The 17,485-nt window shown below is 41.9% G+C and overlaps 1 protein-coding gene across 4 annotated transcripts in view; it reads left to right on the forward strand.

Annotated features, from left to right (window-relative positions):
* The window catches only part of FYN (FYN proto-oncogene, Src family tyrosine kinase), a 186,867-nt gene that overhangs the window by 73,857 nt on the left and 95,525 nt on the right, over positions 1-17,485 (forward strand). For 3 of the 4 annotated variants that reach the window (XM_024216040.2, XM_024216043.2, XM_024216044.2), the window contains exon 2: positions 11,385-11,445. The gene's annotated coding sequence lies outside the window, so the exon portion shown is untranslated. Of the gene's footprint in view, positions 1-2,443; positions 2,516-11,384; positions 11,446-17,485 lie in introns of all 4 variants that reach the window. The other variant, XM_024216041.2, reaches the window with a different exon arrangement.

Here is a 17,485-nt window from a genome sequence, read left to right on the forward strand (position 1 = left end):
GAGAGCAGAATTCCGGAGTCAAGAATCCATTATGAGGATGTGAGCAACGTATTGCCCTTAGAGACAAGACTTGCTTTATACAGTTATGTAGTAATAATAAAAGAATGCTAAGCAGGAAACCAAGGACACATCTGAAATGTGCAGAAAACAATAGGCCAAATTCTGCTCTGGGTTACTAGAGGATAAAGTACTGCCCTTAAACCTTATTTTTATGTGCTAATGATGCCACTTTTTGTTTTTTCACTGTTTAATGTAATGGACTAAAAGTGAGGGAGGAGGAGCTGCTGCTGTTGTTGTTTGTTGTTTTAGAGCAGATTATTAGGGAAATAGTATGACATTTTAACCCATAGAATTCTGTAGTTCAGTTGCCAGCAAAATGATGTCTTTGACATCCAGATGTTTACACTAATATAGCACAATCCTAGGATTACATGTACGACTGCATTATTCTAATTCATGCTGGGACTCTCTTTTAAGGGGAGAACTGCTGTATTTTTTGGATATAATGGAAAAACTAAATGTACAGTCTCATTCATGTATTCTGTACTGAAGCATTATGTCACTGCAAAATCTTTTCATTTGTACTTCGTGTGTTGTCCTGAAAAATTAATTTCCTGTTTTCTTCATTTTGTTTGAGTATTTTGGAAGCATTTGTATAGGGGTTTTGGTTTGTGTTTGGGAATGAAAACTCTCAAAAAGCTGTGAATGTTTTTTTCCCTCTAAAAGATGGTGGTGAATTCAAAATCCAGACAATTTTTTTTAAATTAAGTTTAAAGTAGTTTAAAGAACTACATCTACCTCTGGTCCTTCCCCCACACCACACCAGATACAGTAGTTTTTACAACAACATTTTTCTAGTTTAAAGCTGTTTTCTCTCTTCTATTGCTGTATGACAAATAGGGATACTTGCTATACACAAATTACTGTCTGATGCAGTGGTTCTCAACCTTTCCAGACTACTGTACCCCTTTCAGGAGGCTGATTTGTCTTGCTGTTTTTGACTTGCGAGCCTTGTCTGAAGCCAGAGCGTTGGGTGTCAAGGCTGAAGCCTGCCACTGCTATATGGGGTTGAAGCATGTAACTTACCTTTGCGTGAGGCCAGAAGCAACTGGTCTGCTTGCCCCCGTAACACTGGCCCTGCATTTGCAACCCCTCTATACCCATCCCGTGACCCCCTAATGAATCACAACCCCCAGGTTGAGAAATGCTGAGTACCCACTGGAAAACATCTGTCCTTGGTTGAGAGCCACTGGTCTAATGGACAAAGTAAAACTGAAACATAGATGATTTTTCTGATCTTTCAGTTATAGTAGTCCTTAGTTGTACTTGAAACAATAATAGGTAAAACAAATGTAGACAAAATGATTTTAGTGTCCCTTTAAAGAGTAACTAACTCAAGTTCCAGATTGCAGTGAAGCCACTATTAATGTCATGCTTTCTTTTTGTGATTTTTTTTTAAGTGCTTTCTTCAATAATCTTCATTTGATCTTGACAAGTTCAGTTCCACCTGCTTAATAGCACTCTTTTTCCCATATTGCCAGATCGTAAGCAGACTGTGATATAACAATTTAGTTAAGTAAAAATGAACTCTGATGTATTTTTAACTTGTTTCTGGCATACAATTTGGTTTTTTATGTGGTCTAGTCATGTTGCTGTAATTTTTGTTACACTAACATTCTTCTGCTGAATGCACCTTAACAGAGAAATGAATTTGCAAATTGTGCATTTTTACAAAATTAAATTTCAACAAGAGTCTTACTGTGCCTGATATGCCACATCATGGAACATGAGCATGTGTAGGTGGTTGTTTATAGAAAAAGAATAATCTTTTTTTTTCTTCTTCTTTTTTTTTAATTTTTCCTTAGACTTCATGGGAAAAGTTTTTGTTTTGTTTTGTTTTTTTAAAGTATGTGTCATACCTATTCTGTTGCAGTCCATGTAACTTTTGAATTACAGTATCATACTTCCAACACTTCTTGTGGGTAACGTGGGATGTAGTTGGTCACCGCCAATCCATGTGGTGTCGCTGGACCCAGTGCCTCACCAACTGAGTCTATGCCATGCACATCCCCCACCTTCCAGTCCAGCCCACACAGATGCAGTGTCACTCCCAATACAACATAAGATAGCTGAGCCACTGAGCATGCCTGATGGAGCGAGCTTGCCCAGGAGCAGCTGAACCTGGTGCCCTCCCTAGGTCTGCCCCTGCCAATGGTACGAACCGTGTGCAACTTGCATATGGTTGTTGGCACCACTGAATAAGGGAAATGTTCTGCTTCCCCCAGGACAGAGAGTCTAGGGGGACAGTATCATGAAACCCATGATGGGAGGCATGAATTAGTTAAAAGAATTTTTGAAAAACAGTTTGTGGTATATTGAGGACTGTGTTGGCATTGCAAGCTGTTGCTTTAAGAACAGGGATCTTACCTGTGTCTGCTTGCAGGGTTGGGAGTCCCTGTAGCCAAGCCTGCGACTGGTGTCCGTTTTCCAAACAGCCACCTTTAAGTAAGGTGGGGTGAGTTGTGCCGCTCTGCCTTTGGGAGCAGCCTGTTTTTGTTTCTTTCTGTTTCATGTGTGTTCTGAATTCTAAGAAATAATGTTACTATTGTTGGACGGTTGCAATGCATCTGATGTATCTGTCTAACTTCTCTGTTTGTATGCTGTGAAATGTAACCGTTTGCATTGTTAGGATTACAGCAGGGAAAGACAAGATTGCTTAGTGTATTTGAGCATGCGACTAGAAGCTAAGCCTCCTGGATTCTATTTCCAGTTCTGACACACACTTACTCTGACTTCAGGCAAGCCCCTTAACGTCTTTGCTTTAGTTTAACCATATGGAACTGACCGTGTTGCCTTACCTCCCCTTTGGCATTATGAAAATTATTTGATATTTTGTAGAGTGCTTTGAGATTCTACTGTGGTAAGATAGAATTTTTTACCAAATAAATGCTCAAATATAAATTGTAATAAATTAAATATTAAAAATTGGAGTGATTATGAACATACCTGACTACTGGAAATTCTTAGTAATTCTGGCACCCAACACTTATCCGAAGGATGCAGGAAGCAATGCATAATTGGGGATTTATCCTGCAGTGAGCTCTGCATGAATACCAGGGTCCCATGCATGCAGAACTCGTTGACGGATCAAGGCCTTAGACTATAACTTGTTCAGGGCAGGGAATATCTTTTGCTCTGTGTTTGTACAGTGCCTCACACACTGGTAATAAGAGGGCCCTAGGTGCTTTTTTAATACCAATAATAAATGACCATACTTACAACACTGCTCAACTCAGTTATGCACCACTGGTATAATGCCCTTTATTTTCATGCCCTGATGACTGTGGTAGGGTATTGTCCTTTTCAGTGAGCATCTACAGTATCCCAGCAACATTCCAAAGAGACAGCTATGAGAGTTATACTCTGATCTATTTTGAGAACTGTGGGCCCCATTCATAAAAAGTATTTGTCTGGCTGGTTTTGCATAGTACTCTTATTTCCTGGGTGTAAAAATATAAGCACTCTTCCCATAGTTAATAAAAATCTTTTTCCTACTATTTGAGGAGTACACAATTTTTATGAGTATGCAACTAAGTAAGGGGAGAAACAGCTGGAAACTATAGGATATCCCAGTCTAAATGCATATATTATTGAACCCCCCAATAGTTTTTTCTAAAGACTGTTTAAGCCCCTTGATTGCTTGAGATAGCCTAAACTTATTGCCAAGCCAGACTTCTGATGGCATGAGCCATGTATGCTTTACATTGCTTATCAATCATTTTAAAAAGAAGACAGCTAAAATATGTTTTCATTTAGAAAAAGCAAGGAAAAATGAATAGCAGGGGGAATTTAAGAGTATGAGACCTTTTTAATCATACTTCAAAAAGCAGAAGTTAGAAACAGGCTGTGATTGCAGTTTCTCTGTACTGTATAATCTACAATATCTTCAATTTCATTCACACTGAGGCATTCCAATCTATTCATTTTTGTTTTGTTTTTCATTATGTTTGTACATATTTCAGCCTTCTCTGCCACGTATCCACACATCACCTTGATCAGCAGTCCTCAGATAGTGGTCTCTAGAGAGTGGGCAGTGACACAGTTTTTTCATGCTTCCAGCTGCTTCAGCCCATGTCAAGGATCCCCCTTGCAAAGAGAATGGATGACGGTAAAAGTAGGTGAACACAAGAAGGATTCTGCTTAGCTCCTGCCACGTAGGTGGAGAAGTAAAAGGAGCCAGGGACTGGACAACCAGGTGAACTGGAGATGTGCGCGCCATCAGTTGAAGCACTAGCAGGAATGCCAATGGGACTGGAGCCATCAGTGTGAGGGAAGCATACAGGTGGGGAGAGAGCCAAGCAGCATGTGTGGGAGGAGAAAGGAGCTCCATACAGGGAGGCATATGCAGGGGGAGTGGCAGGCCAGGGAAAGGGGAATGCTGGATATAGCACCAGGTGATAAGCATATGCTGGTCGATAAAGGAATAGATCAGATGTGACAGAAGATTAAAGAACAAAAAAGTGATTTACACTCTTTAAAATGACAAAACATTGAATTAAATACATCTAAAAATACCTAAGTATTTTCCTAAAGTTTTTTTCTACATAAACACTTGCTGCTATTGCAAGAGTGATGGATCCTTACAACTGCAATTGGGACTTTGAGATCTGTTTCTCCAAGATGTAGCCTGCACCATGAGAATGCTCATTCAGAGCTTAGATACTATGGAGATGGTGCTGGAAATAAACATACTATTCCTGTCTCTCCATTTTCTTTGGGGCATGGTAGGGACCAGTTGCCCTTGCTCATGTCTTGAAGTTTGCTGATGCAAAATGATTCTATGAAAACCACTGGATTTCTGAAAGAAGCTGGTACCCTACTTATCCCGCTTTATAGACACTGCCCTCTTTCTTTCTGGATTTCATCCCCACTGAGAGGAGAGTATCAAAAGTCAATGGGTAGTCTTAATGGATTTGGCTGGTGATGTCCAGGGTTTTGTCAGTCACAGCGGGGGAAGAATGGGGGAGTCAATTCCCTTAGGAGCTCCCTGTTTGCTGCCTCTGGATTCCTCCTCCTGATGACTGGGCTTTTTCATATTATGTGCCTGCCATCTGGAACCTTCATTTATCAAAGAATGGCTTCAAGCTAACAGGGATGCCTCTGTTTCTCTGTGTAACCTAAACGTTTCCTTGATTTAAAAAAATAAAATAAAAAGGTTTTATTGTTGGAAACCTTTCGGATGTTCACGGGACAAGAGTCCTTTATGTATAGTTTGGCATTGTATGGTACTAGATTGCTTTATGTTGGCAGAATTTAAGCTATACAGTTTCTGTATGAATTAGGTATAATTTCCCTGTGAGTGTTTTCTGTGTTCAATTATGTATTTTTTCAGAAGTGTCTTTTGTTGTTGTTTAATAGGATTAAAAATATAAAGTAGGTGGGCTTTGGAAAAGCAATGAACACAGAGAATCACTCAATTCTGAATAAAATTGGGCACGCCATGTGAAGGCCAATGTACAAATCATAGGGGATACCAATGTCACTAGCATAGCACGGAGACCCCAGTGTGACTAGGAAAGGTGGAGCAAAATTTGTACTAACATCCTGCAATTACAATCTATTGAAGAGAGGGTAATACTTAATAGATGAATATATGATCCAGAAAAACCCACTCATTTAAAATAGAGAATGTAAGTTTATGGAGAGGTATAATAAATCTAAACTATAATGCTAAAATCTATAATACACTAGGGTCAGTATTTAGCACAGTAGTGAACACCACCTTTCTTTATACAGTAGATCCAAATCTTACAATAGAACCTTCACTAACTGCAGATACTGATCCAGGTTTCTCAGTGCTAGCGAAACTTTTAAACTTGTACCTGTTTTCATCTTTTTTCCTCCTAATTGTAATCATGTGAAGTAACAGGATAAGAACCAAAATATGAGATTCTGACTGGGTTGTTTTGGGCAGACAGTAAGGCTAAATAATGCCTATTTATTAACCGGATCCAACCCAGCCATTGAAACTGGCAGTATTTTGTCAATATTTATTTGGAGACTTTTCTATAGCTCTCCTCACTGTAATATCTGAGCAAACATGAGTAAATCTGCCCTCCTAAATCCCCCTCTTACAGATGGGGAGCTGAGGCACAGGTGGATTAAGTGACTTCCCACATGAAACTTGTCCCAGAACCGAGACCTCAGAGGCCCAGTCCAGTGGTTAACAAGGTCATCCTTCTGCTCCAGTAGATAAGCCAGAGGGATCTCTCTAAAGTTTTTGCATCAAAAGTCTTTTCTCACTAATAAGAACCAGCTACCATTATCAGTAGCATGCAGTGTATTGTAGCCATGTCGGTCCCAGGATGTTAGAGACACAAGATGGGTGAGGTGATCTCTTTTATTGGACCACCTTCCCTTGATCTGTGTGGCTTGAAAGCTTTTGTCTCTCATCAACAGAAAGTGGTCCAATAAATGACATTACCTCACCCACTTGTCTCTGTATTATCAGTAGTGACAGAAATCATATTGGCATCACTGCCTTAACCGACAACTGGTGGTGATTTTCATTAAAACAAAAATAAATATTTCAGTTGAAACATTCAGAGTTTGTCTGGAGTGCTTTCATTAATTTCTCTGGTTTATTATTTATTTGAGTAAAGTTAAGCTTGCTGTCTTTGGGCTTGATTCAAAGCTCATAGTTGATGGGAGCCTTTCCACGTGCTAAAAAGATGCATGATTTTAATGTCAGTCAGTGAGCCGTCTTCCTCCATTGTTAATACTGGAGTTAACTCTGTGTCTGGTATTGATGACACACTATCCCCCTGGGGGGGATCGCTCAGTGGTTTGAGCATTGGCCTGCTAAACCCAGGATTGTGAGTTTAATCCTTGAGGGGGCCATTTAAGGAACTGGGGTAAAAATCTGTCTGGGGATTGGTCCTGCTTTGAGCGGGGGGGTTGGACAGATGATTTCCTGAGGTCCCTTCCAACTCTGATATTCTATGATTCTATGACAGAGGTCTAGTTGAACATTGAGTGTGGATAAGTAAAGGTGGTCTCATGAAACAGGAAATATCACTAATGTGGGCTGTAACCATCACAGTGGCTATAACCATAAAAAGGTTTTGTCTTTTACAAAACATGTTATAATTTCCAAAATGATTTTTATACCAGACTTCTACATGTCTCTAAGCTCCATCCATACAATAGCTTCCACTCTTTGGTAATATAAATGATGTATAAAAGCTATATCAGATGCCATTGCTAAATAAATTGTTGTTGTGTATGTAACTTTCATTATTTATATTTTATACTTTCATGTTCTTATATTAGTATCCAGCTTTTGCTACTTTACTTTAATGGTGGAAAAGTTATGGGACACCTAAAGGCAAAAAATAAATAAAAATAGATGGAATAAACAAAATGTGATGGTGTGGATTGCGCTAACGTTTTTTATTGCTGCTTTTTTGAGGAGACTGACGTGGGTCAGGAATAATTCCAATTAAAATATTCTATAAAGAAGGTTGTTTTAAGGCACACTAACATATGTACATTTTTAGATACATTAAAAATCAAAATGAGTGAATTAAAGAGAGGATCTCTACCTTTCAAATAGTGTGTTGTCGTTCACAATGCCCTATCTCCTCCTTAGTCTTTTCTCCCAATGTGATGAAGGGAATGGATCTAAAGTTTTTTTGGGTTCCCCATATTACATACCTACAAGTAGTGATAGTACCCCTTTGGACATTATGCTTTTCCTGTGTATGCACTGACCCTTGCTAGCCTCCTTGTGGCTAGAGCTGATCAAAAGTTGTCATTTGAACCTTTTTTTCAAACAAAAAAAACCTTTATTTTTGTCACACAGAAGAAGACACTTCCAAGGGAAATTTCCACTATTTTCTATTTTTTTTTTCAGTTTTCATTGAAAATCACAAAACTGAAATTTCAGTGTCGGGGGGGGGAGAGGGGCTGAATTTTATTTTCAACAAACCCAAAAACTTCTGAAGAAAAATTAATGAAAACCATTTTTTTTTTTTTTTTGAAACTTGTAATAGGACCAAACAACATTTCCTGACCAGCTCTACTTATAGCACTGTTCGGGGAAGAAGACCAAAATATCTATGGCTTAGACCTTGTATTCCAGTTATTGCCTTTTTCTGTCCCTGCCTCTCCCAGTGTCTGTTTAGTTCCTCTCAAAGGTGCCTGTCAGTGATTGGAGACTATTAACAATATCAGAATCCTATTTCAGATTGTCTTCAATTAAAAGGATTGTTGTTTTGGTGGTATTGAAGTAGAATAAAGAATTATGAACTCTGTGTGTGTCTATCTGTACAGGCACTACAAACAGGTCCTCTAAGTAGGTTCTAAGCTTAAATTACAGAAACTTGAAATTTTACTTCTATCATTGGAGAAGCCTTTTGTGCGCTCAGCCTGCCACTGTTCAACCACCTATACAGCACTGTCATTTGGTTCCAAAGTCCGTGTAACCAGAACTGTTTGCTTCCCTTTATAGGAAACACATCTCTTTTGTTTCTTCTCCCCAAACACCAGGTTTCCTCTGTAAATAAAGAGACAGACAGGCCACATATTACATTACTTTCCAAAATGAGGCCAAAATAACAAAACTTGACAAAATCCCTGAACTTTTTGAGGCATGCTAAAATGTCTCATTTCGTGAACCTTTAACAAGATACTCTGCCCAAATGGTCCTTAAATAGGATTCCCTACCTGTGGTCAAACAAAAATACCTATCAAGCCTGTGTCTCAAATGTTTTCCCACCCTACTGTCCAGTTCCACTGAGGGAGGGAGGGAGGGCTTAGTGTATCGAGTTCCTGCAGTGTGCAAGCTGCCAAGTGTATCCAAGGCTATAGTGAGAATTCTGTAGTATTCACGTTATAACAAACCATAGGAGGTAATATTTTAGTTTCCTTTACTGTTTGACTGTTAGCAAATAAGAGGAATCCTGCACTTCTGTTTCTGGCCACTGTTGGTTCACTGGATTGGTATATGAGAGATGTCCTGGGTTTTGGCCATCTCTTCTCCATCTCTCTTTAGGACAAGAAGGCCAATTCTTGAAAGACTTAGAAGCCCAAACTACTGCAGGGAGAAGTTCATGGTTTTGGTTGTAAGGCCCCAATTTCTGCCTTCTGAGGTTTTAAAAATGCTTGATTGCTTTAACTTCTAGCAGAACAAAGTATAAAATTGCTTCATTCAGACAAAATACAAGATAGATGTAAAGAAATTCAAACAAACTTTGACTGATAATTTTGAGGCAACAATGTAAAGTCAGCAAGGAACTGAAATAACCATCTTGTTCTCTCACGTGTCTTTAAAGATAACTATACCATACATCCCAATTTGGGACACTCGCTATTCAAGAGCATCCAAAAGCCTTTCTCCTCTTAAAACTTTAACTGCCTCGGTACTTAAGTTACCCAAATTGTTTTGCGGTAGAAGTTGATTTTTTTAATTGCTTTTTTTTCCCAACCCAAATGCCTAGCAGCTAAGAGGGAAATGGACTGTACTGGAATTAGAAGTGTCTTAACCAAGTCTCAGAAAATGATTTCAATGCAATCTTTTCTAGTGTCTTCAGGAATTCCACCCAGCTATAAACTTGGTGATCATTTTACTCTCAACCACCAAACTAACAGAAATGGGCTCTTGCCCCCTGTCTTATTTTCAAGATCCATAACAAGTGTTTGTGACCCTAATACTTCAGAGGAAATATTTTCCACTTTTTTATTTTCAGTTTTCCTGATAGAGTCCTTTATGCCAAATCTTTATGTACAACATCAAACTCTGAGCAGTTAGACTTAAGGTATTGTAGACCTGCTTCCCATTCTGGTCCAGAGCATTGTAGGTCCAGCCCCTGTGATTTAGAGATAGAGTTTTAGATTTGGAGGCTCATTTTTTTTAATCAGGATTTTCCCATACTATAGATTCCTTCAGCTACTTCTGTGTAAAGATAATCATATAATCTGATCTGAAAAAGGTAATCCAACCCAGGAAATCATCTCCGCTTCCCCTCTTACACATGTGCATGCCATGGTTTTGGGGAGGTTACTGGTGTAATAATCAACACTGTAACCTCTGCAATGCTGTTGCATCAATAATTCAGGCCTTTAAATCTTTCGTGCAAAGTTGTAAAATTACTCAGTCAGCTTTAACTCCGTAGCCACCTCTATCCTGGAAAATCTGGACCCGTACTCTCTATTTCTTAGAAGATTTTCTATTTGGGCTGCAAACTCAGCATATTTTCTCCCTTCTCTTTTGGTTCTGATGAAACATTTTCCCATATGTTTTGGGTATTTAGTCTAATTCTTCTAACAAAGCAGCTGTTATCAGAATGCATGCACGTGGAGTCAATGCTTGTACTTCTGAAGCCTTTCTGCCTAATGAAGGAGCTAGAAAACTCGCTCTTTTCCATATTTAGCCCCACTCTTAATACAAAGACATTAAAAGTTATTTTTAAAAACTGCTTTATATCATTACTGTGTTGATGTAGGGGGAAAAACCTGAAACTAACTTTTGACATGTAGGTACATACATGTCTATTTCCACTTACTAAACTATCAGATACTGTTGGCAGAGTCCTTTCCCTCCCCTCAGTTTTGAGTCCATGCTTGTGCTCTCTCCCCCAAATTTGTATACTAACAAAAATGCAGTTTCTCTCTCCTCCAGCGATTTTTTTTCAAAAAAATTGTTTTGACATTGCTGCTAGTGGACACTCAGAGTCATTCAAACGATTTAGCTGGAAGAAAAAATAGCTGTCATCTGAAATTTACTCAGTCTTGGCAAAATAGTGGCGATTGTCAGTGTTACTCGCCATGCTTCTCAAACTGTTCCTGAAGTCTGTCTTGATACATGTCCGTCTAGTTTTTTTAACCTTTTGCTAATTGCACTCCATTGTACATACAAACAAAATCTAAAGATTGATTTTCTAGACATATATTTCTTTTCTTACATGTGGATTTCAAATCTACTAAAAGCTTAGGACAGACTGCAGTATTATAAAACCAATGTATCAATTCCTTTGCTTTACCTTTGCGATTAAAATAATTGGCAGATTTTCATTGCTGCTGCTACCTGTTGCATATTATTGCCCTTACATTGCTGAAACTTGAATAAGCAGTAGTCAGTAATGGTGATCTGTCTGAGCAGGTCTGAAGGGATTCTGTAATCATTTTAATGTTTTGTGTGATGAACTGATGGATTTCGGAAATGAGTTGTGAAAGATCAAATCCAATTATCTCTTGCCTAAAAATGGAGAGGGGGAAGGTACAAGTGGGAAAAAGTACTGTAATATAATTCACATTGCTTTAGTTGTGAAAATAAGTCAGTCACTAAGCTTTCTCTCTCTCTCTCTGTCTCTCTCTCTTTGCAGGACCTGTTTTAGAAGAAATGTGGTGAATATCAACTTACTTTAGTTGGGGGGGGACATTCTGGTAAGTGGTGCTGCCTTTATTGCTTTTGTTTTACAGTGATGATTGTGGAGGGAAACTGAACCTTTTTCATTTCCAGTTTGAAAACTTATCTTGCTTGGGGAAAATCTAACTTTACAAAGATACAGTCATTAATGCTGATTCTATTCTATTCTATTCTATTTTTATTTATTTATTGTTATGGAGACTTTCAGGGGATAATGAGATACGTTTAAAAAAAAAACATGCTGGGCCTTAAGGCAAGGAATGCACTTGACAGTTTAATTGCTGAATGGCTTCTGCTTAGTGCTGCAGCTGTTATAGAGTACTTAAAAGCCTCTAAGCTAAAACCTAAAGCAGGGGAATCATAAAGACATAATGTCCCGTCCCCCCCCCAAAAAAAGTGCATGGTAACTGTCACAGTTTCAGGATAACACCTGTGTCACGCACCTCTGTTGTCCACTCCCAGAGTGCCCAGTCAGTTCTCCAGCCATCCCTGTTTCTGAACAGGGAACCCTTGTCCAACTGCCTTTTGATCGGGGGGAGGAGGGTTTTAAGCCTGCATACACCCCTGCCTTACCCTGTGATATCGCCAGCCAGCCTGACTGCCAGCGCCTGCACTTTGTTCATAGCTGTTAGAGAAAGAGCAGTGTATTGCTCGCAGCTGCATGTTACCACACATCTCTTTCTAAGCTAGCACATTTTTTCTTAAGGTAAAAACATTACAAAAAAAAATCATAAAAACAAAGATTTAAGAAAATGTTAAACATACCGGGAATCAGTCTTATGGATACCTAGTAGGCCAAAGTCTTTCCAACCTTTCTGCAATATTTGGGGGCCCTCCTTGGACAGAAGGTCCTGTCCATTTTGCTGGTTCAGAAAAATGGCTGAGTCCATTTAAACCCAGCCTTTTTATTTCGTTGCTAGTCTCTGGAAACCCCAGTTTAAACCAATAGATGTAAGCCTCCCCAGGAGTTGGTACCTCTCTGGAGGTATTTACAACCTAAGTGATTTACCTTAATCACCCCCACTGTTTTTGGTTTCTAGAGACACTGTGGTAACCTTCCTCCCTGGAGTTGCATATGATGTCTGGCCCACAATGATATATAAGCCATTCAGTAACTTAATACAGTATGGTCCCCAAAGATATTGCATGGGGTTGCAATATCCATCACAGTAATAGTGTAGAAAACTAAAGTTATAGTTCAGGTAGAGTTATTGAGTACTTAAAAGCCTTTGCAACAGTGTTTTCAATCACAGAGAACTCTTTGGACTGAAATCTCTGTCACTCCTGGGAGTTAACTGTTGGGACAGTTGCTCCCCGCCCAGCAGAAGGAGACAGAGCTGTTGCATTTCTTTGAGTTCAGGTCCTAGGTTCAGTTGTCAGTCACGGGTGACCCAGCCAGGGGCACCATTACATAATGGCCTTGTCAGCTCCTATATCTCATTTGTTTGTCTCCCAGCAAGTAGAGCATCAGTATGTTTGCTGGCTAGACTAAACAAAAAGGAGAGATGGGAGTAGGCAGCTAGGGTGATCATGTGCTGTTTTGGGTGGAGGAAGGGCTCTCTGTTTCAATTGGGTTTACTAAAACCAGGGTTTTTCCTGTTTCTTCCATCAGCTGCATGTGACCTGTGAGCACCTTAAGTGGTACTGCTGACTTTAGGCCATAGGTGGCATTGCCTAACAATAGTTTAGCTTATCATTCAGAAGCACCATCTGATGTTACCTGCTTCATCTCCACTAGCACCCCCATTCACTTCTCCACGGTGCAAGGGATATAACCTTTGCTCTCAACTGTACTCAGAACAGGGCTTTTAGGACCGCACACCGCCTTAGGCAAGCAGCTGTCCCTTCCACAGAAACCTCCATGCTGAACAGCTCCCTCCTGCCTTCCCCCAGGCACTTCACCCACCAAAGCCTAGAGGCTCTTTCCTCCCTCTCATCTATACCTGCTTGTGCTGCCCTGGAGTAAATCATTTATTGCCACCATTTACCACGTGCACCTCCCTGTTTGTGGCTAGGGACATTTAATCCTTTTATTCAGCCAGCTGCCTAACCACCCACCTTCCAGGAATTAATGTGTTTTGGCATCAGATGTGGGTGTGATTGGTGGGTGCGAGAGGAATGAAAGGAAAATGCATGTGAAAGTGAGGGAAGAAAGAAGAGGGTAAAGTAAATGGGAGAGGGATGTAAAATGACAGAATAAAGTGAGAAAGGGGAAAAAGAAAACAAGCATAAAAACAATGGAAGAGGGGAATAAATGGCAAAAATATGGTAGGACATGGATAAGATGAGATTGAAAAAGATTAATTTAAAAGGAATGTGACCTGTGGAAAATAAAGGGACTGGGAGAAAACAGCAAGACCAATGAAGAGTTAAATTGTTCTCTCCCTCCCTTTTCTGTAACTTGTGCTAGATCCTATTTAGAAAGGAGGGAAGATGAAGAGAAATAAGGAGCTGGAAGAGGAAGGAATGGTCACCATTACCACCTCCAATTTTCAGAGCTCTTTCACATGAACCTCCCTCACCACAGCCAACAGTTTGCCATGAAACATAAATACTAAGTGTTATCTATGTATTATTTGTATTGCGATAGTACCAAGAAACTAGGCACTGTACAGACAAATCATAAAAAGACGATCCCATCCCACGAGCTGACAATTTTTTCATGAGACAAGAGACAACAAGTGGATCTGACAAACGGGAGAGCACAAAGTAACAATGAGATGATTAACCCCCTTTTGTGCTGTGCCCACCCTCCCTCTCCTCCCCATGCTCACAAGACAGGTCATTTTCAAAATCTAGTCATCCTATTGGCAACACCACGTGAGGCACCAACTACCTACAGGTTTTTGATCCCACATGCCAGTCTTGTGGGAGTGCAGCTTGGCTGACAGCTTGAAAGGACCCCAGGTCCATGAGCTGCCAAACTATATCTCAGCCACAAGACAGGGTGTTGTGAGGGTAGGAGGAAGTAACACTAGTTGAATGCCCCAAACCCCCGGGGAATGAAATGCTCATGAGAAAAGCCCTGAAAGCTTTCTCTTCTCCCAGTCTTCTTGTTCGCCTCAGGCCCATTATGTAGTCTTTCTACAATACTCTCGCTCCAGCCCAAGTTCAGAAGCTCTGCAGCAAAGCAGTAGACTCAGGATACGTCTACAGTACAAAATTAATTCGAAGTTATTTTATTCGAATTTCCAGAATCGAGTTCATACATTCGATGTTGCGTCCCGACTAAAGCGTGTGAATTCGGCGGAGTGCATCCACATTACTGAGGCTAGCATCGAATGTTGGAGCGGTGCACTGTGGTAGCTATCCCACAGTTCCCGCAGTCTCTGCCGCCCATTGGAATTGTGGGTTAAGCTCCCAGTGCATGATGGGGCAAAAACCATTCTCACAGGTTTTTCTGGGTGTGTGCCATCACTCGCTCTTCCCTCTGTGAAAGCTACGGCAGACGCCGTGCTGCCAGCAGACGGTGCAGCACGGTGCACCGCCTGTCTCCTGGTATGTTGAATCCACTTCCAATGTCCTCAGCCATCGTGAACAGAGCCGCACAGCTTCCGCTGCTTTCTCCAGATTGTCTGTGCTGGGCTCCCGTGGAAGCTACAGAAGACAACAATTCCCTGCTGTTTCTCACCCATCGTGAACAGAGGCACACAGACAATCTGGAGAAAGCAGTGGAAGCTGTCCTGGGCTCCCGTGGAAGCTACAGAAGACAACCATTTACCGCCTTTTATCGGCCATCTTGAACCGAACAGCTCATTTCGCACCCTTTTTCAAGGATTAGCCGTGCAGGCACCATTGCGCGGCAAACATGGAGCCCGCTCAGATCTCTGCTGCAGTTTTGACCATTGTAAATACTTCGCGCATTATCCAGCAGTATGTTCAGTACGTGCAAAACCGGGCGAGGAAGCGACGACAGTGCGATTACTATACTGATGAGGACATGGACACAGACCTTCCTAGATGCATGGCATGTGGCGATTGGGAGATCATGGTGGCATTGGGCCAGGTTCATGCCGTGGAACGCCGATTTTGGGCCCAGGAAACAAGCACAGACTGGTGGGATCGCATAGTGTTGCAGGTCTGGGATGATTCCCAGTGGCTGCGAAACTTTCGTATGCATAGGGCCACTTTCATGGAACTTGGTGACTTGCTGTCCCCTGCCCTGAAGCGCAAAGACACCAAAATGAGAGCAACCCTCACTGTTGAGAAGCAAGTGGCCATAGCACTGTGGAAGCTTGCAACGCCTGACAGCTACCAGTCAGTCAGGAATCAGTTTGGAGTGGGCAAATCTACCGTAGGGGCAGATGTGCTGCGAGTAGCCAACGCAGTCATTGACCAGCTGCTATCAAGGGTAGTGACTTAGGGAACCCCAGCGCATTGAAGCCATCCACAGTGGTCTGCACATTTCCCAAACTGCGGCGGGGCGATAGATGGAACGCATATCCCCATCTTGGCTCGGCACACCGTGGCAGCCAGTACATAAACAGCAAGGGGTACTTTTCCATGGTGCTGCAAGCACTGGTGGATCACAAGGGACATTTCACCAACATCAACGTGGGATGGCCGGGAAAGGTGCATGACGCGTGCATCTTCAGGAACTCTGGTTTGTTTGAACAGCTGCAGGAAGGGACTTACTTCCCAGACCAGAAAATTACTATTGGGGATGTTGAAATGCCTATAGTTATCCTTGGGGACCCAGCCTACCCTTTAATGCCATGGCTCATGAAGCCGTACACAGGCACCCTGGACAGTAGTAAGGAGCAGTTCAATTATAGGCTGAGCAAGTGCAGAATGGTAGTAGAATGTGCTTTTGGACGTTTGAAAGGGCGCTGGCGCAGTTTACTGACTCGGTTAGATCTCAGCACAACCAATATTCCAATTGTAATTGCGGCTTGTTGTGTGCTCCACAATATCTGTGAGAGTAAGGGGGAGACTTTTATGGCAGGGTGGGAGGTTGAGGCAACTCGCCTGGCTGTCAATTTCGCACAGCCAGACAACAGGGCAACTAGAAGAGCGCAGCGGGGCGCGTTGCGCATCAGAGAAGCTTTGAAGGCCAGTTTCATGACTGGCCAATGTACCGTGTGACAGTTCTGTTTGTTTCTCTTGAAGTTACCCGCACTCTATATATATGAAAGGAAATAAAGTCAAAATTGTTTAAAAACTGTTCTTTATTATTTGATGCACAATGCATCGAGAGAAATTAGAAGGTCGACTGGGTGGGGGGGGGTTGGGTTAGGGGGGTGGAGGAGGGAAGGACAAGTCCAGAAACCAAATTAAAAGTTCGCATATGCCAGCTTTCTGGTGCTTGGGCGATCCTCTGGGGTTGAGTGTGTGGGTCCCCGTAGCCTCCCCCCTCATGTTCTTGGGCGTCTGGGTGAGGAGGCTATGGAACTTGGGGAAGAGGGAGTTTGATTATACAGGGGCTGCAGCGGAAGTCTGTGGTCTTGCTGCCTTTCCCGCATTAGATCCACCGTACAGCGGAGCATGTCAGTTTGCTCCCCCATGAGCTTGCCCATAGCGTTCTGCCTGCTCTCATCGCGTGCCTCCCTCCTCTCTTCGTGTTCCTGTAATGCTTTACGGGACTCCGCAATTGTTTGCCTCCATGCATTCAGCTGGGCCCTATCAGTGCGGGAGGACTGCATGAGCTCGGCGAACATGTCATCCCGTGTTCATTTTTTCCGCCTTTTAATCTGGACCAGCCTCTGGGATGGAGTAGATAGGGGCTGCGTTGAAACATTTGCACCTGCGGGAGGAGAAAAGGGGAGGGTCGTATTTTAAAAAATACATTGCAGAGAACAAAGGGGGCACTTTGGTATGAGTAAGCCATCACACACAGCCGGGCAACAGAATTCATCTTGCAGGCAGCCCCTAGGGGCATGCAGGGTTCTGCTTCTTCTACATTAATTTCAATGCTTTCAAACTGCTGGGCCCCCTTTCCCACAGCAAGCAACGCCTGGTGGGTTTGCCATATAAAAGGAGGGCCTGTGGGCTCTCTGGGATGATCACTGCACACAACAACTCCCCCTCCTCGCCCCCCCCCCCCCCCCCCCCCCCCCC

Source organism: Terrapene carolina, unplaced genomic scaffold, assembly GCF_002925995.2.
Source record: "Terrapene carolina triunguis isolate 2854851 unplaced genomic scaffold, T_m_triunguis-2.0 Scaffold42, whole genome shotgun sequence".
Taxonomy (NCBI): Eukaryota; Metazoa; Chordata; order Testudines; family Emydidae; genus Terrapene; species Terrapene triunguis.